The sequence below is a fragment of the Monodon monoceros genome, unplaced genomic scaffold (genome assembly GCF_005190385.1).
Source record: "Monodon monoceros isolate NGI ecotype Baffin Bay Population unplaced genomic scaffold, NGI_Narwhal_1 Super_Scaffold_7, whole genome shotgun sequence".
In the NCBI taxonomy this organism is placed as follows: Eukaryota; Metazoa; Chordata; class Mammalia; order Artiodactyla; family Monodontidae; genus Monodon; species Monodon monoceros.
In genome coordinates this window covers 67,893,780-67,919,589 of record NW_021703784.1, presented here as the reverse complement: position 1 = coordinate 67,919,589, position 25,810 = coordinate 67,893,780, and the positions used below count along the sequence as shown (strand labels likewise).

At 48.5% G+C, this 25,810-nt stretch overlaps 1 pseudogene; it reads right to left on the bottom strand.

Moving 5' to 3' along the window:
• Window positions 1-6,942: 6,942 nt before the first annotated feature.
• Window positions 6,943-7,134, bottom strand: LOC114887579 (annotated as a pseudogene).
• Window positions 7,135-25,810: the final 18,676 nt, after the last annotated feature.

Below are 25,810 nucleotides of genomic sequence, written 5' to 3'. Positions count from 1 at the left end.
ATACAACACTTACCTCCCAGGCGCCTCTTGTGGTGCGCCCTGCGGGGGAGAGCTGAGTGGAGCACACCCGCCTAAAGCAATACTAATGAGAGCTAATACTAAGCGTTTACTCACGCAGCGCTTCTGCCCCGAGCTGAATGCGCATTATCTAATTTACTCTCCCGGCACTCCTCAGAGGAGGTGCTGTATTATCTATCCCCTTTGCCAGTTTCAAAAATTGAGACTTGGTGACCTGCCTGAGGTCCCCAGCTGGTGATGGTGGAGCTGGGACTTGACCTCCACAATCAGGCTCTAGATCAGTGGTTTTGACCTTGGTGGCCCATTTGTATTACCCGGAGAGCTTTTAAAACATAACCATTTCTAGATCTTGCCCTAAAGAAATAAAATTAGAATCTCTGAGGGTGAAGCCAGCCATTGAGGTTTAATAACTTCACCCCAAGACTGTGTGTGTTCTGCCAGTACTGGGAACCTTGTTTCCAGAGCCCACGGATTTAACCACTGTGCTGCACTGCACCAGCCCTGCTCATCTCCACCGCAGCCCCTAACACAATGAATCATGATGACCCCTGAGCTTTTGCTTTTTCCCACTGGACCATGCTGGCCCCAGATGGCAGCTCGCACAGAGGTCTCTGACACAGGGCGGCCCATTACAGTGTCATAAAAGAGGTCCCCTTCCAGCAGGGAAGAATCAAAGACAGCTTCATGCTGAAGGCAGGAGATTTGGGGGAAGAGTTCGAAGTTGGAGAGGCTGCTGGGAACTTAGCAGGTGCCTCAATCTTTGTTTGTTCATATGAACTCGATTCCCTAGGTACTGGGGAGCCAAGGAGGGTTTTTGAGCATGATAGTGACCCCATCAGAAAGCCATCCACTTGCTGAAGCCCCTGCAGTTCCTGCTATACCCTGTCACCCCAGGGGGAGGCTGGGAATTGGAGTTTGCTGAGGAATTCATTGAAAACTTAGGGTGTAAACACATTACCGGGAAAAACCATCTCCTTGCTTCTGCCCACCTCCGTGTCCACACTTGTAATGCCAAGGTCCCCCAGGCCACAATCCTCTTGGCCTTTGTCCCCACAATTTACTCTGCCTGGAATGCTCTTCTCTCATGATCAGTTACATGAGTACATTTACGTTCATACTTCAAAACCCGCTCACAAAGCTTATGAGCCGTCCCAAGATAGACTTAACCCCTTTCCCTCAGCTCTCCTGTAGTTCCAGGGCTGTGCAGATCACCCCGCCACGGTAATTGTCTACAATTGCTAGACTGCGAGCTCCTTACACAGAGTGCCCAGCCCATAATCAGTGCTTAAGTCCTTATCAGATTGAATTTCTCTCCGAGGACAGGAGTCTTGGAATAGCAGAATTTTAGGAAACACCCCCAAAAGCTCACCTGCAGCCTCCTCTTGCAGCATCCCTTTCCTCACTGTCCGCTGCACTTAGCAACACTCCTTATCATCTTCCCTGCCTTGAACCAAATGATTGTCTCAGAAGGTTTCTTTTGAAAGACAAAAGGATTACCTGTGATTTCGGTATCAGTAGCTTCCTGGCAGCCATATACCACTAAGCCGAAGCGCAGCTTGTCACATTAGATTTACCAGAACCTGGTAAAAAAGTGACACAGATCTGGTAAGTTTTTTTTGTTTGTTTGTTTTTAATTGAAGTATAGTTGATTTATGATGTTGTGTTAGTTTCTAGTGCACAGCAAAGTGATTCAGATCTGGTAAGTTGTTTTTTTTTGTTTGTTTGCTTTTTTGCAGTACGCGGGAATATCACTGTTGTGGCCTCTCCCGTTGCGGAGCACAGGCTCCGGACGCGCAGGCTCAGCGGCCATGGCTCATGGGCCCAGCCGCTCCGCAGCATGTGGGATCTTCCCCGACCGGGGCACGAACCCGTGTCCCCTGCATCGGCAGGCGGACTCTCAACCACTGCGCCACCAGGGAAGCCGGATCTGGTAAGTTTTGAAGCAGATGAAAGAGCAGGCAGAGGAGAGGGCCAGGCCAAGGTGCAGAAGGATGGAGGCATGTGAGTGTCACTGCAGCCAGGGGAAGCCTCTCAGGATGGGCGGGGTGGGGGTGGGGTTAGGGGCTGCCAAGTGGCCTGAGGGAGGCCATCAGCTGTGTGAGTGTAGAGGAGAGAGAGGGGCTTTAGGGGGACAAGAGCCCTCTGACGAGAAGGGAGAGAGGGAGCCATCCAGGACTCACAGGGGCTGGCATTGTTCGGATGGGTTGGGTGCAGCGTGGAGTGTGTGAGCTTGTGCACGTGTGCAAGTGAGAACGGCCAGTTCTCCGCCATGGACTGTGGGCAGACCCAGGCTCCCAGGGCCAACCAAAGAGGGGATTTCTCTCTGGTTTTAGCAGATTAAATGCTGAGGTTTCTGTGAATTAAACCCCAAAGCAGCTTTGGAATGTCTTCACTATCTCCACTGAGAAAATGAGATCTTTTTCATCTGGTAACACAGGGATAATAGTACCCAGATCCCTGGGCTACAGTGAGGATTAAATGAGATCCTGTACGTCAAAGCCCCGGCCTGTGCCTGGGACACAGCGAAGCCCCGATAAATGGTGGTTCTCAAGTGAACGAGGGCTCCGGGGGCTGGCTAGAGTCAGGCCTGAAATAAGAGAGCTTTATTCCTTAAAGATGGCAGCAAGCACCCGCCCTTTTCCGTGCTGTCTTTTGCTCTTTGAGCTTCCAGTCCTGGGGCAGCTCAGGCTCGGGGTCAAATGTGGGTTCTTTCCCAGCCTGTCCTCATCCTGGTGTAAAACCTGAAGCAAGTTCTGTAATCTCTCGGAGCCTCAGTTGCCTCCTAATAATACGACTTATCTTCTAGGGTTGCCGAAGGATTTGATGATCTCATCTGCCCCTTACTCAGCTCCCAGCCTCCACCCTTGACCTCCTCCAGACTGTTCTCCAAAGAGGGGCCAGATTAGCCCTTTGAAACTGAAATTGGAACTTGTTTTCTTGAGCACACAACACAGAGAGTTCAGAATAAAATCTGAAGTCCTCCCCGTGGGCTCCAGGCCCTGTGGGATCTGCCCTCGGCCTCTTTTCATGTCCAGTTAGATTCCCCTCCTGCACTCAGCCAGCAGCCTGCTTCCTTGCCATCCCTAAACAGCAGGCTCCTGCCTCAGGGCCTTTGTACTTGCTGTTCCCTCTACCTGAGTGCCTTGCCCCCAGATAATGGCAAAGCTTGTCTCCGCCCTTAATTGATCTCTGCTCAAATCTCTACCACCTCCTCCCAAAGATGACTCCTGATTTCCTCTCTAAACAGCACTTTCAGGCTTTCTCAATTCCCTTATCCACAGCGGCTGACATTGTCACGTACATTTGTCTATTGTTGGCTCCCCGGCTAGAATGTAAACTTCAGCAGAGCAGGGATTTTGTTTGAATCACTGCTGTAGGTCCAGCAACTGAATAACTCTTTGCTCAATAACTGGTGAAGGAATGAATGCATGAGCTAGTGCCTGCAAAGCATCATTCCTGCCCCGCAGTGAGCACTCAGAATTATTAGTGATGGAATGAAATGACCTTGAATGCATAGCCCTAGGACCCAGTTCTTGCCAGCTGTCAACTTACTGTGCGACCTCAAGCAATTAACTTACCTTCTCTGGACCCCTGGGCAAGAGGGGATACCAGCTCCTGCCTCGGCTGACAGAGATCGGGGGTCATGGTAGGGTCAGGTTGATAAGGAGACAGTTTGCGAAGCAAAAGAAGCCCAGGAATAATAGAGGCCCGTTCTCTAATTTCTCCATATGCTGCCAGCTAGGCTGTGTCAGGTGGTTGTGTGTAAGGGGAAGAAATCCCTTTGACTGAAATGGCGATATTTTACCGAGGCCACTTGGTTTTGCTTTCAAATAATTTCTTCAGGGCTCCCAAGTGCCTCTTCTTTCTTACTCATTAGCAGTCGACAGAACTTAAAGGGAGACTCTAATTAGGGATAACTTCCATATCATTTACGAGGGAAAGAATGAGGAGGGGGCTGCCTTATGGCCAGAGAGAGCTTTCTGAATCTGCAGGAAGGCCCTTTGGCTCCAGGCCTCTGACTTGAGCTCAGGAGCTAAAACAAAAGCTACGGGTCAGGAGGACAGATCTGCCATTTGGAATAAGCCATCATTATTCTTTTAAAATATAAATTCTGAAAAAGTACACAGGTCTGGGGCATCTGGGGTGCCTGGGGATGGGTCTGACTCTTGCTAGTCGAAGAAGTGCAATTATTGACTCTGCTGTTAATGAGGAATGTGGAGTTTACAGGCTCAGGGCAAAGGAAAAGCAGTGCGGACAGCCTGAACCAGCAGAGAAGATTCCAGGGACTGCCCTGCCGTATCCTAACTCTGAGACCCCCATCAGGAAGGGGGCAGGTCCACTCCCAGTCCCTCTGGAAAGCTGGGAAGGTGAAAAATGTTTAGATTCTCGTGCTGATATCAGTGTGTGTCAGCAGTGGAGGAAGGTTGCCTAGAGAGCTGATGTCTTGGGGTCATATCAGTGTAGGTAGAGTGTGCTGAATGAGGGAGGTGATAATCCTGCCAACCTCCATATTGATCATCTCCAGTGAAATCACGGTGTTTGCATGTGGTCCCCAGATTGATCAGGAACATAGACATAATTGGTTAAGCAACAGAACTAAGAAGGTAGAGGAATGTTTCTGACGATGACGTCTGTTAGCCAAGTGGCTATGAACATGACCTTGAAATTAAAGGGTTCTCAGTGGGAATCCTCGCTCCATATTACTCCTTGTGTGGCCTTGAGCAAATATTTTCCTCTTTGTCTCTGAGCCTCGGCTTCCTCATCTATAAAAGAGGATGCTAGGGCTTCCCTGGTGGCGCAGTGGTTGAGAGTCTGCCTGCCGAGGCAGGGGACACGGGTTCCTGCCCCGGTCCGGGAAGATCCCACATGCCACGGAGCGGCTGGGCCCGTGAGCCATGACCGCTGAGCCTGCGCGTCCGGAGCCTGTGCTCCGCAACGGGAGAGGAGGCCACAACAGTGAGAGGCCCGCATACCGCAAAAAAAAAAAAAAAAAGAGGATGCTAATGTGTTCTGTCTCCTAGGATTTTTCCGAGGGTCAATTTGGATAATCGATTACATAAAATATTTAGCACATAGCATGCACACAACAAATAGCATTGATTATAAGTATAATTACGCGTACTCTGAGAGAGAGGAGGCATCCTTGAAAGTGTCTGAGGAGTAGAGTTCTGGAAGGAATTCCTGCCTGGGAAGGTAATGTGCTAAATGACTTCGGAGCTTTGGGCAATGGCACAAGGCAGATCAGGGAAGGGAGACCTGGTCTATGTGGGCAGCAGCTCTCTCAGGCTGCTCTGCTTCCTCTCCCTACCCTTCTGACTCTGCCAGGATGATGCTTGTGTGATGCTTGTGTGTGATGTTTGTCCTGTGTGTGGGGAGGCGATGGCTGTTTTTAGGTGTGGTCCCTGAAAGTCTTCCTAGGATCCTTTTCACTGTGTTGGGCCAGGATGTGGGAAGCAGTGGCTCAGAGGGTGTTTGGGAATAACTTGGATGATGCCAACCCAGAATAAGTCATCACCTGGGGGCTGATGACTTCAATCCCAGAAGCAAAGGATTCTGGGTGTTACTCTTTCCCATGTCTCTTTTGGTTTGATGTGGACCACCAGCCCGGCTGGGCAGCTCCACCTGGGGCCACTGGGACCCTAGAAGGGGTGTGCTCCTGGGCCCCACCTGCAGTTGTTGGCATGAGTCTGAGCCCAGAGGGAAACTGGACTTTGGTTTCAGGTCGTGCAGTGATAGGAATACAATGGGTCAGGTCTTGTGTGCCTGAAGACCCTGAGTGATGATCCTATCCTTGCACTGGCCCCAACCCCATGGCATTCCCTGTGGGGTTGGAGTCAGCATCCCCCAAGTAATCTTGTCCTGGGTTGGCACCATCCACATCATTCCCAAACATCTGGGTCCCAGGCCTGGTGATCAGTGATGGAAGGTGGTCAGGGAAGGGAACACTGTGTTAGGCATTAGACACGTATTATCCATTTACGAGATAGCTATTCTCATCTCCATTTGACTGATGAAGAAAATGCAGCTCAGAGAAGTTAAGCAACCTGCCCAAGGTCACACAGGTAGGGAGTAATGAAACTGATTTTTGCACCTGAGTCTTTGTGACTTCAAAGTCTGTGCTCGCTCTACTGAGACTTGTGTGGCTCCTGAAGGAGATTGGTGATGGGGAGAGGGAGAGAAGTTGAACAGCTGCCCCAAGGTCGTGGTTTGAGAAGGACAGGAGAGCCCCCTTGAGAATGGGAATTAAGGTTAGTGAGTGATGATGTCTGAGTCTGCCCCTGCCCACCACCTCCCTCAGTACAGCATGGCGTGGAAGTCAGGGGCTGGCTTCCTTCAGAAGGAGGCCCCGTTGGGGAGTCAGCTGTGGAAGAGCTGGGGGGTGGTGCACAGTGGCTATCATCAGGCTGACCCTGCAGTGGTGAGAGAGCCCCAGCCCCAGCTTGGCTGCGGTAGCACAGATGCCACAGACTGGGAGTCGGGGGGAGACGTTGTCACCGGCTCTCCCCGGACTTTGTCTGTGGCCTTGCACTCGCCATTTACACCACCTCCAGGGGCCTGCCTAGCTCTGTTTTTTTTTGTTTGTTTGTTTTAATGCTATAAGTTTATTCACAAACATATCTAGGATGCTGAGTTCAAGAGTTTGATCCTTTTTTCAAAGAGGCTGCACATCTCTTTTTTTTTTTTTGCAGTACTCGGGCTTCTCACTGTTGTGGCCTCTCCCGTTGCGGAGCACAGGCTCCAGACGCGCAGGCTCAGTGGCCATGGCTCACAGGCCCAGCTGCTCCGCGGCATGTGGGATCTTCCTGGACTGGGGCACGAGCCCGTGTCCCCTGCATCGGCAAGCGGACTCTCAACCACTGCGCCACCAGGGAAGCCCAGAGACTGCACATCTTAAAACGCTCCTCTTTGTATCTGTCTCAAGGATTAGTTTTTAAGCAGTTGGTGTCTTACTATATAGAAAGGTGCAGCAAATCCAGACCCTAAGTACAAAGTCATCACAGCTAGTAACCGCCACTTGTTTTCCACTGAAATTGGTAAATTCTTCCCTGGACCCTCCTCACAGTGACTCCTACAGACCACAGAGGTTGTGAACCTCCAGATGCTTTGTCCCAACATAGGGCTGTTGGAAGCCCTGCAAAAGACGCAGAAACTGAAGGCGGAAGAAATGGTGGCAGCACACCCAGCACTCCTTTCCTCATGACCTTGATCCCTTGTGGGCAAGGACCGAAAGGGCTGCCTAGCTCTTATGTTCTGTGTCAGGGCCCCCTAAACTTGCGAGTGCCTGGGAGTCAACTGGGGGCTTGTTAAAAATTAGATTCTGTTTCGTGGAACTCCCAGATGAGGCTGGTGCTGCCGTCCAGGGACCACACTCTGAGTAACCCGTTCTCATCCTCTGGACTCTGAGCCAGAGTCAAGGTATTTTTCTTCCCCTGTGTAGACCCCAAGTGTTAACAGATGGGCTTGTGCCACAGGACATGTCCGCCTGGCCTTTCAAAGCTTCCTTCAGGAAGTCTTCTCTTCAGTTCCTTTAGGTGCAAAGTGGTTAGGAACACGGACCCTGGAGCTAGATGTTTTGGGTTCAAATCTGACTCGGGAGCTTCCCTGGTGGCGCAGTGGTTGAGAGTCTGCCTGCCGATGCAGGGGACACGGGTTCGTGCCCCGGTCTGGGAAGATCCCACATGCCGCGGAGCGGCTGGACCTGTGAGCCGTGGCCGCTGAGCCTGCGCGTCCGGAGCCTGTGCTCTGCAACAGGAGAGGCCACAACAGTGAGAGGCCCGAGTACTGCAAAAAAAAAAAAAAATCTGACTCGGCCTGTGTGACCTTGGGCAAGTTACTTAACTTCTCTGAGCCTTTGTTTCATTATCTGTAAATTGCAGGTGATGGTAATACCAATCTCACAGGGTAGAGGATTAAAGGAGTGATTGTTTGTAAAGTTCTCAAGGTGAGCCTTATAAATGTTCTCTCCTCTTCATTATTTTTGCCATCATCATGGTCTCTTTCCTCCCAGCCTCTCTCCAGCCCTAGCTTGTTCCTCTCTGGCCCCAGTGCCCAGCACAGAGAATTGTCTCAGAACTCAAGTGGGGCGCCCTGAGGCCGGGCAGAGCAGGGCTGCTTCTCACAGGATGCAGATTTATTGCCCGGAGGCCAACTTTAGGGCCGACTGAGGGATTCTGCTGGGATTACAGGCTCCTCCCAGCAGAGCCGATCTTTTCTCATCTTATCTGGGAGCTGACAGAAAACAGAGGGTGACCCAGTTCCAGTCTCACCCTGCTCTGGGGGCCACGGCCAAAGCCTGTGTGTTCTGGACCTTCTGCCTGTCTCCTGGGTTTTGCTCTGAGGGCAGCCCTCTCCCATAAACCAAGCCTGGTGAGGCTGGGGGAACCCATGAGCGTGGGCGGGGTAGGCTTCGAAGCTGTCAAGACGCGACACGGGACTAGGTCTGTTTCATCACTGACTCCCCTGTCTTCTTGCCAAATGCTGGTGCTGCCGTGCCCTGCCGGGGGCTGGCGGGGTCCGTGCCACACTCTGACAGAAAGCAGTCCTCTCTTCAGATCCCTGGCTAACGAGAAAAACACACGCACACAAAACAAAGGCCCTGCTGCCCAACATAAAATACTGCTCCCTAATCCCAAGTGTGGCCAAGTACGCTGTTATTTAGAAGGCTCTTGAATTATTTCCACTTGAAAAATGTTTTTATATCTCCCATTCTGTTCACTTGATTGGCTAAGGTGTAATTGCTCTGCTGGCCCGGACTCTGCTTCCTCACCGGTGGGGACCCCGGTTTTGCATCTTGATATTAAGAACAGATACTGAGAGCTGAATGGGGCATTGTTTCTCGGCCAGGTCAGTAGCTGCCGCCTGCGCCTAGCGAGTGAGCCGCCCAAGCCTGGCGGCCCGACCTAGACCACGTTGTGTCTTGCTTTGACTACTCGGTTCCATCCAGCTCCAATCAGGAATGGATCACACACGTCGAGGTTTGCATTTGCGCTTCCTCCCCACCCATTTTGCACAGCTGCAGCTTAAGGGAGTGGGTTAGGGGGCTGCCAGCCTGCTGTGCTTTCTGCGTGTTCAGGGGGCTGGGCTGGAGGGGTGGGGAAGCTCCCCTGGATATCCACTCTCCTGCCCTCCTCCCCCCACCGTTGATATGGTCCCTTACTTGTGACCAGTAAAAGTTCTAGAAACTTCTCTCAGACTGTGAACAATGAGGAACACCCATTCTCTCCCCAGAAGGCAGAAATCACTTGAAATTTGGCTCTTTCACGTTTTAACCAGATAGGTCTAAATATAGAACCACAGAACCTCATTTTAAAAGGATTTGAACACGATCTACTGGTTACTTAAAAACTCTGACTGCAAGTCTTTATTATCCCGCCCGTGTCCCCCACCGCCTTCCTCCCTTTGCTCATCATGACATTTGGTCATAAATGCCAGGAACCCAAATAGAAACCTTTGCGCGGCGCGACCCAGCTGAAGAACAATGGCAGGATGCTGGCTTGCAGAGTGTCAGCATTTGCCAAATAAGTTTATCCTTTATTTATTATTTTCACTGTGGCTTAAAACATGCATCCCTCAAAGCCAAGTCTCTAAACCGAAACGTATGTCAGGCCTGCTTCTGCTCACAACGAACGAGGAGACTTTCCCCTTCACTCCTCACCAGTGATTGGGACCAAAGAGAGTATGTTTTGAATTTACCGAGAGATCTACTGCTTTGGGCTCAGTTTTTGTACTTTTAAAAAGCCATCAATAACAGCCAGTTTGTAATAAGAAAAATTTATGAACTGACAGGCAAAATGTAATTACGGAGGGGATTCCTTGCAAGAAAAAAGAGGTGATGTTAACAGACATCCCGACAATCTGTTTGCACTCATTTTCATTCATATAAATGATGAAGTGCTTCTGGGTGGAAGCAGCGTTCTCCAAAGCCTTCCCGGGAGCCTGGAAAAGTTGCGCCCAGGTTTTCGCTAACGAGGGGCAATGAGTCTTTGCGTTAACTTCTCCTTGTTATTCACAATGTGGATTTTTCACAGTGTTATTTTTATGACTATGACTATTACCCAGTAGCAATTTCTACACCTCGTCTTGTTGGTCCCTGAGGAGACCCAGCATAGTTGGGAGTTTCTGGAAAACCAGGTGATGTTGCAGGCACCTCAGGGGCTGCAGTTCCTTCCACCCCTCACTCTCTCTGGCCACTTTCTTCTTTCTTCAGTCCTAGCTACCAAGGAGAGATGTCGAACTTCTTGTCTGTAAAAGGTGCCCTTAAAGAGGGAGAGCAGAGATTACTGGGTAAATAGTAGAAGTTGCCCCCAAACTGCCTGATCCTGATGAGGATGGAGCATAGGACCTTTATATATCATAGGTTTTGACAAATGCTTGAAAAATAATAATAATGACACCTGTCACCTATACGTCACTTCCAAATCATAAAGTACTTTTGATGCCAACGTCTGCTTTGACCTTCACAGCAATCTGAAGGAACATTTACTATTGTACCCATTTTACAGATGAGGAAATTCAGGCTATATGACATTTAATTGACTTGCCCACAGTCATGCAGCTTATTAGTACTTGAAGCAGGATTTGGACCCACATTTCTCTGTCTCTTAAGCCTGTGGTCTTTTGAACATGGCAAAAATAGAAAGGCCAGTTCTTTTAGGAAGAACAAGGACCAGAATAGGCATTCTTGTTAAAGAAATACAATTTAGTGACATTTTATTTAAACTTGTTGACTTTTTTGCGGTACGCGGGCCTCTCACTGCTGTGGCCTCTCCCGCTGCGGAGCACAGGCTCCGGACGCACAGGCTCAGCGGCCATGGCTCACGGGCCCAGCCGCTCCGTGGCATGTGGGATCTTCCCAGACCGGGGCACGAACCCACGTCCCCTGCATCGGCAGGAAGACCCCCAACCACTGCACCAGCAGGGAAGCCCAAACTTGTTGACTTTTAAAGTGAGACCAAGGTTGCCAGAGGTGAGAACTGTTTTATTGTTTTGTATCTGCAAGATGTGATGACTTTCCAAGTGTGTCCACATCTTGCTTTCTGTCATTCACTTTCTGTCACCACAGCTCTGTGGGCGGGCAGGGAGCCGTCACTATCTCCACATTGTGGAGGAGAGCAAAGCTACCAGGCTGGAAGACCTGCCTGGGTCAGAGAGGGCACCCCTGAGAAACTGGAAGCCCTTGACCACTTCACCACAGCTCACTGACGTACAAGAGGGGTCTTTTTCTTGCTTTTACAGGAAACCTCAGTGTGCTTTGCTTTTTTTTCTCCACGCTTACCTCTCTGTTGAAAGCCGAATGATCACAAATCAAGTTGAGATCCAGGAGTCAGTTGAAAGCAAGCAGCATCTCCCAAAAGAGCAGTAACTAGAAAGAGGGGCCGGGGCCGGCACATCCCACCACAGCCCGACCCCCATCCTGACATTCACTCCCTCTGTGGCCTGGGCAGCTCTCAGTCACCTAAGTAGACGGTGACGTTTCATAGAGACTTTCAGTAACAAATGTGGAAACAGGAGGGGTCTTGAGCCTCCACTTACCAAGGATCCAGTTGCACAACATCTCTATTTCTCTGGTCAAGGCTGCCGGATGCAGGTTGGGTGTGTTTGGCTCTGTGCCCCCTCCCTGGGCACAGTCAACGAGTGACGAGGGTGGCCGGAGACTGCTGTGGCCGTGGGGAGGATGGCAGCCTTAACAGTCAGAAATCTGGTTTCTGGATCTCCATCTGGATCTTTTATTTATTTGTCACTATAATAAAGCTACAAACCCTGTAGCTTAGCGGTTTCAAACCGCACTCTCTTCTTGCTCCTGTGTTTGTGGGACATCTGGGTGTTGGTCAGTATAGTCGGGGTCGGCCCCAAGGCTGTGGGTTGGGTTCAGGTCTGCTCCCTGTATCTTTCCTTCCTCCAGGGCCAGTGGACCACCTGGGCTAGAGCCACGGTGGTGGCAGATGTGCAAGAGCCCAGCCAAACTGTTCAGCACACAAAGGCCTCTTCTTGTATCACATTTGCAAACATTGCACCCGCCAAAGCCAGTCATTTGGCCAAGCCCAGCCTCAGTGGACCACGGAAATCTGTTCAGGGAACCGGAGGGGAGTGAGAATTTACTGAACTTTCAAACTATCACACCAGCTGCCTGACTTGCATCCTATTTCTTAATTGACTCTAACTCAGAGGGAGAAAAGAGATGTGACTAATTATGATAGAAATTCCCCTGAAACCCTACACTGGACACCCTGAGCCCTGGGAGCTGAGGGCAGAGAGGACTTCGAGAAGGGTGATCAGGCAGGGGCAGCTGCCTCCCTGTGATGGGCTGAGGGCACCAAGCTTGGGACCAGCAGATCCTGGGCAGTGGCTTGAGGAGCGGAAGGACAGGAGGACAGGACAGGGATGGAAAACAGAAGCACCAGAGCCGGGATGAACTGGGTTCAGATCCCAGCTTCTCTACTCACCGAACGTGCAGTTTCCCGCTCTAGGTCTCCGTCTCCTCATATGTAAAAGGAGGACAATCCCGTGTACCTCAAGGCAGGTGAGCGTGCAGGGAGAGGAAGAGAGCAAGGATGCTGGGTGCAGGAGGCTGCTCTGAAGGGAAGGAGGGAAATGCAGTAATGTTTGAGGAGGCTGGCTTTCTGGATAGGAAGGGAGCACTAGGGTAAGTTTAGTGAGAGAAGCTGAATGGGGTGGCTTCTATTTCGGCTGGTTAGAATTTCTCCCCAGTCCCTTCATCCGTTTCAGAAATGTTTACTGAGCTACTGCCCTGTGCCTGGCATCAATCTAGGTGCTGGGATTGCATCAGTGAATAAAACAGATGAAACTCTCTGCCCTCATGGGGGGTGGGGCTGAATTTATTAAGCATGTACTATGTTCCAGACACTGTGCTGGGCTCCATATGCATCACTGAGAGATGGTTACTGTCACATCTGACTTGAGGTTCAGAAAACTGAGATTCACTGAAAGTAACTAACTTCTCAATGGCCATCTGCAGCCAGTAAGAGGCACAGCGGATACTGCTTAATCCCTGAGTCCTTCTGCTCTGTCACATCCCCAGGCACCAAGACGGCAATTTGAGAATTAGCCCCGAGACTCTTGGAGGAATGTGGGAGACTAGAAAAGAGGTGATGACGACAGCATGTTAAGGTGATTTTTAAAGACTAGACAGGATGTGCAAGAGGCACTGGGCTGGGGGTTCCAGGTTGGGGGCTGGAGCGTGGGTGAGAGTCCTGGCTGCAGGGCAGTTCCTCTCCCTGCCTGTCCAGAGGGACAGAGGGGCCCAGGGGCCCTTTGAAGACTGAGGGAGCAGGGATGGCTCCAGGGGGATCCCTATGAGCTGCTTCACCATTAAGCCCATCCAGCTCCCGTCACTAAAGTCAAATGCTCCAAGATAATGGGACCAAGGTCCGCCTGAAAGCAAAAAAGAAATCTGGAATAGATGTTAGTAAAACCCCCTCCTTTTTTTCACTTCAAATGTGAGGATGAGCCCAGCAATTATTGGCAGAACTCTGGCCCATGTCAGAAACAATTAGCTGCCTGGCCTGAGGCCAAATGGGTCCCCAGCTTCCTTTTATTTCCTTTCCAGCTCAAGCCAGACATGCCTCTGAGGCCTAGATGTGGCCTTCCCAGTGGGTGGGTGGACCTCAGGCCTCTGATTCAGTCTGGACTTCAAGGCTCTCTGCTCTGCTCCTGCTGACCCACTGTCTTTCTCTCTTCCTGACCTTTTCTTTCTAATCCCCCCACCCCTAACTACTAGTCATGTAAGCTTGGCAGGTGCACATACACACACACACTCACACACACACACACACACACACACTCACACACCAAACACATGCAAATTCCAATCTTGGCAACTGCCTCAGGGTTCATAGTGGGGGTCATTCTTGACCAGACAGGGCCATCCAGAGATTTATAATCCTCCTGTTCACCAAGTAATCTTTCTGTGGAATTTACTCTTAGTCACAGCAACTGAATGGGCTTTGGTCTGGGGCCCTGCTTTGGAAGTTCCATGAGTGCTGGGTTCAAGAAGATGATTAACTGAGCACCTATTGTGTGCCAGACAAGCATATTCCAACTCTGTTCAAGTTCTCTCCAGCCTGTAAACCTAGATGGGGTTTCTGTGGTGGTCAGACCTCATGTTTCATTGGCTCCTGCCCCATCCTGCAGGACTCCCTGATCCTGTGTGGAGGTCCTCAGGATGTAATTTACCAAGCAGCTCCCGAGCCAGCCGTTTGGCTGTGGTGACCACATGCAGCCTGTGGGAGAGTCTTCCTCTCCTGCCCTTCTGCTCACAGCAGACATTGGGGATTTCACATCAGTGAGTAGGGCCAGGTCTGCAAAGCTCCTTCATTGGCCACCCTTCAGAGGCTGAAACATGAATGGGCTCCATGTAGGAGGTCTTCCTTCTGTCCTCTCTCCACCCACATCTGTGTTGCTTGGGTCGCAGAATGTGCTGGTCATGGACCACGTTTCATCAAGTTCCTCTGGAAACCCATTCCTCCCTCTTCTGCCGTAGCTCTTTTCTCCACGGGACTCACGCTAAATTTTCTTTGGCTTGACTGGGTGACCAAGATCCCCATCAAGCATTATGTTATCACCCCTTCCATGTTTTTGCCCCTTACTTCCTCCTGCTTACATTCTCTTTGTCTCCAAAGAGAAAGAGGAGCCCGCGTTCCCTGCCCAACGCCTCTGGGCACACCAAGACATGACTGACGTCCCAGTGGTACCCACCACTTCATCTCAGTGTAGGTTACGTTGACTCCCCACAACGATCCTGTGAGGAGGCTGACCAGATATAATTTTATGGTCCAATTCAGGGGGTGGAGGCTGAAAGGGATGGAAGAAAGATCACTGTGCTCCAAGGGTCCTGGGTTCTAGACCCGGTTTTGCCAATGATCCCAGTGTGGCCTTTGGCAAGTCTGTCCTCCTCTGTGGTTTTCCGAGCTCCTACTCGCGAACTGAAGGCAGCAAGAAGATGGCTCTCCAAATTCTCCTCCCGCTCTAATAAGAGGGATGCCTTCCTTGCTCAAGAACAGGCTGCGTGGATCTTCTTGGTCTCCTTACATACTCGCCACCTGGCCATGCACCCCTTGAACATCCTTAACATGAACATTCAGTGCTTGAAGGACTGAGGCGGCTCGATACCTCTTTCTGTCCCAATAACCAGTCCGAGAGCCTTGTTGCTTCTCTGCATTAAGCTCCACTTTCACTTGGCCTTACACAATGAACATGGTCCCCAGGACCTGCCAGACCTCCTCTCCTACTGCCCTCCCCTCGCTCTCTACTTCAGCCACACTGGCCTCTGTTGATCCTTCACACACTTGACGCGCTCCAGCTGCAGGGCTGTTCCCTCTCCCTGAGCCACTCTTACTCCAGAGACCCACAGAGCCTGATCCTTGATCCTTCAGGTCTTTGCTCAAATACCACCCTCTCAGCGAAAACTTCTAGGAATACTCTCTTTGAAAGCACCCCCTACACCACCACTCTCATCCCCTTTCCTGGCTTTATTTCCCCCACAGCATTTATTACCATATGACTTACTCTATATTTTCCTTATATTTGTGAAATGGATTGTCTGTCTCTGCACATTGAGTTGTAAGCTCCACAAAAGCAAGGGATTTGGCCATTTCTGTTTAGTTTTGTGCCCCAAGCATCTAGAACCTGGGCGAAGACATGGTACAACTCTAGGGGGCACCCTTTACATAGCATGAAATGTAGAATACGATGTAGCGGCTCTACCTGAAACAGTGCCTGGCACATAGTTGGCACTTAAGGCATTTTTGTAGCATGAATAAGCTGTCTATTCTTGGCCCAATTAAATCTCTTAGAAGCAGAATGTATACTTGACTTTCCCATTCAAAGGCAACAGAGGCATTAAGTACGATGGTACAAGAACAAAAATCCTTGTGGCCCAAACGGCAGGGCCACAACATCCTGCTTTTGGTACCTGAATATAAGACATGTAGAGGTCTTATATTCATAAGGTGCAGAGAAATAAGGATGGATACAAAAGACGACAATAAACCACCTGAGCTTAGGGCTACCAGACTCAAACTCAGTGCTCCAGGGGCAGAGAGGAAGATTCCACTTCTTGAAGAAATTAAGAAGGGAGCAATGACCACGTTCACTAACCCACCCTGATATGGAAATACATGATTTCTCAAAGTGTTTCAGGAAAAAGGCTGAAATATAGATTAGGGGGGAAAAAAGCTTTTTTGGTTAACTTTCTGTAAGATAGAACTTTCCAATTACCCCCAGTCTCCCCTCTCTCCCCCCTTGCCCTTTCCCGTACACTCTGGTTAATCAAGGTTGAACCGTACCTCCTAGGGGGTCTAAGAGAAGTGCACTTGAGCCTACTGAACATTCGGCTTCAGGGATGGAAAGACACTTATACGGTGCAGGGTCTCTTAGACAAAACGGGCTAAGTCATCTTTCTTTGTCTCGTTTTCTAAGTATCTGAGTATTTCTAAGTATCTCTCGTTTTCTGAGTATCTATTAATACAAAACCTAGCCTGGTGGTACTGGGACACAGAGGGCTTTGACGGAGAGGCTACACGTGCTGCTGAGAAAGCTTTCGAGGCCATTATCTCCTGGGCCACAGCAGGAGCCAAAGTGGGTGTCATTAGAAGCCTCTAAAGGGCTGGTCTGCATCCCACCAGAGACACAAAAAAGGGTTAATTACAAAGAGGAGCTGGCTGAACAAAGGACCAGAGACAAGAAATTGTAAAAGGCAGAAAAACAGAAAAAGCGAGACAAGATAACTTGGGACCAGATGACAGTTTCCTAAACAATAAACACAGTGGGAAGTTTCTGGGCCTCTCTGTAATTGTGGGAGCCAGGAGGGAAAAAGGGGCTTTTAGAACACCATTAAGATAGGAATCTTCAAACCATGGCTGTTCCTAAATCTGGCAGAGCCAGGCATTCAAAGTCCAGTCCTGCCTGGACTTTCAGGCAGGGCTCTTTCTATACACCTCACAGGCTACCTTATCTCTTTAGATATTTAAGGAAAATACTGTAAGTTTCTCATCTTTGAAATCAGCCAACTCAGTAGAAGTAATAAGATCCATTGCCTCTCCTGGCTTGCTTATAGTGACACGGGTAATAGGAGCCTCTATTAACCACTACTTCGTTGATACAACGAGGAAAGACCAACCAGAGAGCACAGTCTGGACCTGCAGAATGAGTTGGATACCAGGACACAGGCCCAGCTCGAAATCATTACCGGCCCATGTGCTGTAAGCAAATCTAAGACAGAAAGAATATCGAAATTAAAAAAAAGACTTGGATTTAAATCTCAGCTTTGCCACTTATTAGCTGTGAGTACTTGAGCGGTCACTTCACCTCTCAGAGCCTCCATTTTCCTCTCTGTAAAATGGGAACAATATTACCTGCCCCAAAGGGCCAGCAGGATGATACAATGAAATGGTTCCAAGTCTAGGACTCCTTTTGCTGCATCACAACTGTCTTCACCTGCTTTCAGTGGCCCCATCAGACTCATTGTATCAAGGGAACTCATTAAAAATGGCAATGATGGTGTCCTCAATAGGAATGGTGATGACAAGGATGGAAATACAACCTCAAGCTTAGACTTAGCCCCCAAAGGAGGATGGCGTACAACAGGGAACTTGACAATCAGGGTAGATGGAGACACTCTTCAGACACTGTGGGTTATTACGCCAGGAAGTTTTAGAGTGACCTCCTTCCCTGTTCACATTCACAGTGATTATTGATTATATAGGTGGGGGCCTCTCCTTGTGATATTTCTCATGGATTAGCCAGATAATTAATTTCATGGCATATGCCATTTACCAACACTCTTGGGAAATCTGAAATACAAATAAGCACTTTTACCAGAAGTTATATTAGATTTAATATTTGATTAAGAGATTCATAGATATCTAACGTTACATGGTAATCTAGAGAGAAACCTTGGGAATTCCTGGGTGACTTCAGTCTGCAAAATTTGTTTGCAACCCATGGCATTTTATTTCCCTTCCTTAAGGGCATTCAAGCACATAAGACATCGTTACTCTTTCTCCCATCCTGGGCATCCTTTGCAGGCTCTGAGTTTCCAAGGAGGCCAGGGAGCTCGCGTTAGCTCTGCCTGAGGTCAGCTTCTCTCCTCTCAGCCAGAACCTCCCACCATGCCCAGGATGTCCTCTTGTGATGTCCGCAAGTCTGGCCGGTTGCCCGTTGTACTAGGTAGAATGGTGCTCCCCCCAACCACCCCCCACAAAAAAGATACGCCCACCCAGAACCCGTGAATGGGAACTTATTTGGAAAAAGAAACTCGGCAGATGGAATTAAGTTAAAAATCTCGAGATGAGCTCATCCTGGGTTACCTCAGTGGCTCCTAAACCCATTACAAGTGTCCTTACAAGAGACAGAAGAGCAGAAGACACGACCAGAAAAGACAGGAAGGCACATGAAGATGGAGACGAGATGGAGCGATGTAACCACAGGGAATACCAAGGACCACCAGAGCTGGAAGGAGCATGGAGGGGTTCTCTCCTAGAGCCTCCAGAGGAAGCATGGCCCGGCTGACACCTTGATTTTGGACTTCTAGGCTCCAGAACTGTGAGAATAAATTTCTGTTGTTTCAAGATACCTGGTTTCTGATAATTGGTTACAAAAGGCAGCCCTGTGAAACTAATACAGCAGTCCAGCCTGTTTTCTGTCAAGCACTGGTCTCTCCCAACCCTCTCTCCAGTATTGCCTGGGGAGGGCAATTTATATGCACACATTCCAGCTTTATTTATTTTACTTTATCATTTAATATTCAGAGGCTTCAGACACATGCATCTCAGCCTCACTTCTTCAACCTGAAGATACCAGGGCTTTGAGGCTGTAGTTAGCAGGTACCACCCCCTCCCTGTGCTCGTGGGAGATGGTCATCTAGAGCATTCTCTCTCCTTATTCTGAGTTCTCCTCTACAGCATCTTGGCAGGGGGGATTTTCTGGCCCCTGTTTGCTTGCTTGCATTTATTCGTAGATGAGGAGCTCGCCAGCCCTAGGGCAGCCTGTCTGGTTAGAGTCTGTCTGCCTGTTAAGACCTCAAGGCGCCAGATATTGAGACAAACTTGCTTGTTTACCTGTAACGTCGCCCACGGCTCTTTTCCCCCTTTGGAGTTACACGGGGTGTACAGGCTTCTGATATTTGCAGAGAGCTGTCACCATCCCTAGGGTCTCCGGTCTCAAGGTGAGCAGCCCTGCTTCCTCCAGGGAGTCAGTGCCTGGCGGTGCTCTCTGGCCCCTTGCAGATGCAGCGCGCTCTCCTCCACAGCGCCTTCTTCAGGCACCTCCATGGTGGCTCCCGAGGATGATAAGCGCTCTCCAGCCCCTTGCACCACAGCCCTGGGGGAAGGGATGAGTCAGCCATTGCTCTCTTGCCTGTTCACCTCCCTTCCTTCAGGAAGAGTCTGAGTCCTTGTGATTTTGATGAGGCTGATCAAGGGTGTCAACATTCTCACCACAGGGAGAGCAGGGTCCCCAGGCAGAGCACCTCAGACCCCTGGACATGGTGTGTGGGGCTGGACGGACTCCCACAGGGACTAATTTGTGATCATGAGCTGTATTTATCATGTAAGCCTGAGCCCCTCAAGGGCTATCTTCCAATCCCTGGAGAGATCCTAATAGAGAATGCTTCAGGCACAATGGAAAACGATGGAGAAGGAGGGAAAGAGAAAGAGAGAGAGGGAGAGAGAGAGAGAGAGAGAGAGAGAGAGAGAGGTTGAAAGAAACTGAACTCTGGGGGTATTCTTGGAGCGTCTGGAGTCAGCTGTGTTTGATGCTATCCCACCCCAGGAGTTTTCATGAGCCTAAAAGTTCCATCTTTGCTTGAGCTTATTTGACTTGGGTTGCTGTTTTGCAAGTAGGAATCTTGACTAAACACATCCAGTCCATCCAGTGCACCTCTATAGGCCATCCTGGAAGCACTAGCTGTGTTTGACTTTGACCGTCACCAAACCTCCTTGCTTCTTTCTGACTCTGCCTTCAGCCAAGGTCATGCAGATTCCGTCCTTTACAACATCCCAACCATTGCTGTCTCTTCATTTCACATTGGTCATTTGCAACCCAGCCTCCAGTCTGGATGTCCCAGCCTTCCCTGCCCGCTGTGCCCCGTCTCTGAGCTCTGCTCCATTAGATCTCTTGTGCAGAGGGGTGTTCCCATGCCATCTGCAAGGTCCTCCTCAAGCCCAAAGTGAGTTCCTTTGGCCTGGTTGTTGTGTCTGCATGCCTCAAATGGGAGCCACACTGCACGGGCTCCAAGAAAGCTTGTCCATGCGACCTGAGAAGTATCACCTCCATTCAATCCAATTTAACTGTAAGAATGACAGTGCTGAAAAACAACCTTTGGCAATCAATGCTGTGATGAATTACGCAGCAAATCATAAGCATCACCCCCAAGTATTATGTCTACAGGAAATGGCCTTATGCAGCTAATTGTTAACTGGGAAACTCTTTCATTAATTCAAATGGGTCGACATTTTAAATGATACTGTCATATAAATGCGGTATGAGGGTTTACGTGCAGATCACTCTAAGGTATCCTCTTTTTTTTTTTTTTTTTGGTGAAGCTGACTAATGCTGCATTATGTTTTATTGTGCAATAAAATTATGTGCTAAAATTATGCTCATAAATGTACGCAAATGTAAACCAAGCTATTAGTTATGTTTTCACAGATAAAAGTCATTAGCATAGCTATCAAACTCTTCTTCCAATTGAATAACAGAATCATATCTGGAGTCTCTGGCTGCCTTGCTGGGGCTCAGTCACCGGGGGAACAAGTGTAAATCTTGCTGCCTGTTTGTTATGTGGGAATTAGTATCCCGACCTGGCTTCCACCTGCTGAGACTTTGTACGCCCAGACTTTGTAAGGAGCCCACTGGGGTCACCAGCTGAGGAAGGACCCTTTCAGCATCTCTCAGCATCTCGCATCCCTGGGAAGTCATTCTTAACACCTCCCCACCTACTTCCTGCTAATTACACTTATTGAAAAACAATTGCAGATCTTTTGAGATTTCAGGAGGCTGACAGCATCTTTTAGCAATAGTCACAAGGAAACAGAGTTTCATGTATAATTCATGAGGTGCGTGGTCATCCTGGTGGGAAATTATCTCCTGACAGACTTGGCGGTGGTGGTGTCCTGTCAGAATGGCCTACAGTGTATAATTAAAACCTGAACAGAACAAATTAATGCTGATTACTTTATAAACAATTTGAAAGCTTGAATTCTGTTCCCTGTCTTGCAGGAAGAAAACAGATATTTCAGAAATGTCTAGATCCCCCCCCCCCACCTCCTCTCACTAATAGTTCTGCTAATAAAGGACCCTTGAATAGATATTAAAGTTAATATTCTTTATCCTCCAATTTGCTTTCATGAAGCTCAACCACATGAAGTCAGAGGCACCCAACCAAAAATCTGGCAGGAGCTAAATTTCCATGCCTGAAGTAACTCCCTGTCTCCTGCAAATGCATGTCTGTCTGTCTGTCCGGGCTGATAAAAGCACTCAGAATGTGAGCACTGTAAGTGTCCTACCAGGTCAGCTAGACATGCCGCTTATTCAGGAGAGACAGGGACACGGAGGCCAGTGAAGGGAAGTGGCCTGAGGTAAGCAGAGCTGTGATGAGAACACTGCTGGCCAGTCCAGAGCTCCTCAAGCCCCCTCCGCTTTTGCCTGAATCACTGCACCAGTTTTCTAAACAGTCTGTCCCATTGCCTCCAACTCTGATCTCTTCAAGTGGATTCTCCACACTTCAGCCAGAGCTAGCTTTTAGACACAGAAAATGCATCATTTCACCTCTGGCATCAAATAATCAGTTCAACAAATCTCCTCAGCTCCAGCCAGGCACAGTGCTAGGGACAGGGTGTATGTCAGTGACTGAAACAGACCTGGTGATTCCCCTCAGGGAGCTTATATAGTCGGGTGGAGGGGGAAGATGATGGCTCCCTGCTGCACTTGGGTCAAGATCCAAACTCCTGAACGTAGTTGAAAAGGCTCACCAAACCTTGGGCTCTGTCTTTGTCTCTAGCTTCCCCTCCAGCAATCCTTCCTCCATCAGACCAGATTAGGAAACCAAGAAAATAGGTCTCAGCTGGCTTTATCCATTGCAAAAACCTGTGGAATTGAACTTCTTGCCTTTCTGTCCTTTCTGCCCCACAAGAACCCAGAGTTAGACTTCTCTTTTCATTGATGGAAGTAATATCATGCAGCCTCACATCATATCCCGCCCCCTCCCCCCAGCTGAGCCGTATTTCCATAGAGGAGGGTGGTGAGACTGGGTCAGAGAAGCACAGGACTGAACCAGATATGGCTTCAAATTCTAGGTCAGCCTTCTTAGTGGTTGCCTGAACTTGGACATGTTACTTTCCCTGTATAAGCCTTAGTTTTTTCATATGTAAAGTGCGGCTAATAGTACCTAGATCTTATGGCAGGGGTGCTCAAACTTTAGCACGCATCAGAATCATCCTGGCTTGTTAAAACACAGATTGCTAGACTCCATCCCCATCTGATTCAGTGGGTTTCGTTGGGGTCAAAGACTGCATTTCTAACAAGTTCCCTGGTGCTGCTGCTGTTGCATTAGGAAACCTACTTTGAGACCCAATCATTGTCATATAGTGTTTGTGAGTTTTCCTTTTTGTTCTCATTCATTGAGGTGTAACAGTGCATATATCTTAAGTGTACAGCTTGATGAATTTTTACACATGTATACACCCTTATAACCACCACTCATCCCAAATGAGATATAGACAATTTCCAGCACCCCAGAAGGATCCCTTGTGTTCCTTTCAGAGATAACCACTGTTCTGAATTCCATCACCATCTATTAATTTTGCTTGTTCTCAAGTTTCTGTGAATAGAATCATACAGTATGCACCCTTTTGTGTCTGGCTCCTTTTGCTCAATATTATGTCTATGAGAATCATCCATGTCGTATCTACGAATAGTTTGTCCCTTTTCACTGTTATGTAGTATACTATTATATAAAAATACCATTATTTCTCTATTCTACTGCTGATGGACATTTGTACTGTTTCCAGTTTGGGGCTAACATAAGTAGAGGTACTATGATGATTCTTGTATCTTTCTTTTGGAGGACTGAGAACTCATTTCTATCAAGTGTAAACCCAGGTGTGTAATTACTAGGTCATAGGGAATGTATTTGATTAGCTTTGGTCAATTCTACCAGTTTTCCAAAGGGGATGTAACAATTTATACTCCCATGAACCATGTATGGGCATTCCAGTTGCTCCTCATCGTTACCAACACCTGGTATTGATAATCTGTTTGATTTTAACTATTTTGGTAGGAGAGTTTGTGAGTTTTTAAGTGTGAACTTTCCTGGCTCATAGCTGGTGACTTAAAATGTTAGTTTCTTTTTCTTTCTCTTTTCTCCCCATAAATGTATGAGAGGGGAATATTTTTAAACCAAAGCCTCAACCACTTCCTTTATGCTTTTGTCTTTTCACTGTGGAAGAGAAGCGACACATGTAATAGAATTCACCTACTCATTCTGCCACTGGAGGAAGAAAATGGAGCCTATGGGATACGGTCTGTCTTCAGGTCCTGGTAGGGCTGGATGCAAAGTGGTAGCTTCTTGGGCAGTGACTAGCCTCACCCTCCACAACCCACCCAAGCCCTGGCCTCCTGTTCCATTTCCTGGGATGTCCAGCTCCTCTGCTCATAGGCAAGCCAGGGTGAGTGGAAAAGCCTGTGAGATGCCTGGAAATGGTATGCGAGCCTGTGCTGGTTGAGGGGGCCCTGAAGGACAGGGGCACAGGGAAGCAGTGTACCAGAGAGAGCACTGGATGAGGAATCTAGGTTCCAATCCAACCTGGTTACCAGAGCAGGGTGTGATTTTGGCCAAGTCTTTCTGCTTCTATGCCCATTTTCTCATCTATAAAATAAGAATGAATATTCCTGCTTTCTTTCAGATGATTCTGAAGACGAGATAACATGAAAAATCTTTTCATGGCAGAGCCACACAAGTAAAGACAATTAGCTGTGTTTGGATGAATGCGTGTAGCCTGGGCATCTAATCTAATCTATTTTTCCTCCAGCTTTTTCTGTAAGTCTGTACTAAAAAGCCAGCCAGTGCTTGCATTTCTTTCATTTCCTCCCCCCAACCCTTTTATGTATTTTGGCTATTAACACCTTATCAGATACATGACTTGCAAATTCTTTCTCCCATTCAGTAGGCTGCCTTTTCATTTTGTTGATGATTTCCTTTGCTGTATAGAAGGTTTTCAGTTTGATGTCCCATTTGTTTATTTTTAATTTTAATTTTGATGTCCCACTTGTTTATTTTTGATTTTGTTGTCTTTGCTTTTGCTGTCAGAAAAAAAAATCACTGCCAAGACAGATGTCAAGGAGATTATGTTTCTCCCTATGTTTTCTTCTAGTAGTTTTATGGTTTCAGATCTTATATTCAAGTCTTTCCATTTTGAGTTGATTTTTGTGTATGGTATGAGATAGTGGTCCAGTTTCATTCTTTTGCATGTGGTGTCCAATTTTCCTAACACCATTATTGAAGAGACTGTCCTTTCCCCATTGTATATTCTTGGCTCATTTGTTATAAATTAATTGACCATATAGCCAAGGATTTATTTCTGGGCTCTTGATTCTGTTCCATTGATCTTTGTGCCTATTTTTATGTCAATACCATACTGTTTTGATTACTATAGCTTTATAGTACAGCTTGAAATCAGGATGTTTCTTTTTGATGTTTTATTCTCTTGACCTGTAGTATGCACACTTCAGTAAGTTCAGGCAATGAACTGGCCCACTTGTAGACAACCACCTCCATTTCTACAGAGGTCAATGGCAGCACAGCCTGGTCTGCCATGGCCAAGGAAGTCCTGGCCTACACCTGGCTCAGGGGGAATTATCCTTTTTGCTCATGCTTTCGCAAGGGGCTGGGGACTGATGAAGGCAAGGCTTTGTTCTTTCAGTGTTTCCTGATTGGGTGATCTCTGAACCTTGTAGAATCTAGGAGGAAAGTCTATTTGCTTCTTAAGATGTAGCACCCATCTAGACATGGAAGAACTTGAAGGCCAGAGGCATCATGAATGCCCGTGAATCCTGGGATTAGAATATCCTTGGCTCTACTGGTTCCAAAAACAGCAGCTTTATAACTGGGTTGAGAAGAATAAGGGTGGCGGGGCTTCCCTGGTGGCGCAGTGGTTGAGAGTCCACCTGCCGATGCAGGGGACACGGGTTCGTGCCCCGGTCCGGGAAGATCCCACATGTCGCGGAGCGGCTGGGCCCATGAGACGTGGCCGTTGAGCCTGCGTGTCCGGGGCCTGTGCTCCACAAGGGGAGAGGCCACAACAGTGAGAGGCCCACGTACCGCAAAAAAAAAAAAAAAGAAGAAGAAGAATAAGCGTGGCTCACAGGCTGACTCACACGATTGTTCTGGATATGCATTATGAAGCTCTAATGCATGTCATCCATTGCAGATTTGTATATTTATTATACTTCTCTGGCAGATGGCAGGTAGTAAAGTACCTCAATGAAGGAGTGTCTTTTTCTAACTTGTACAAAGCATCCTAGAGGCTGGGGTGGTGCTGACCAGATGTTGACTCCTTCTTGCATCCCCCAGATCTAGAATCTACTCCCCACCATCCCTCTAGTCTGTTCTTCCTCTTAGGGCAATGCTGACCCTGGTGCACCAGGCCTGGTTGGCTGGGCCCAGATGCTTCTTGGCCAGAGCCAACTTCTGCCTGTGGGGAGAGTGGACTCAGGGTCCAAACAGCCTGAGTGAGGTTCCCAGCTACAAGATTTTCAACAACTGGTTTCTCCCAGG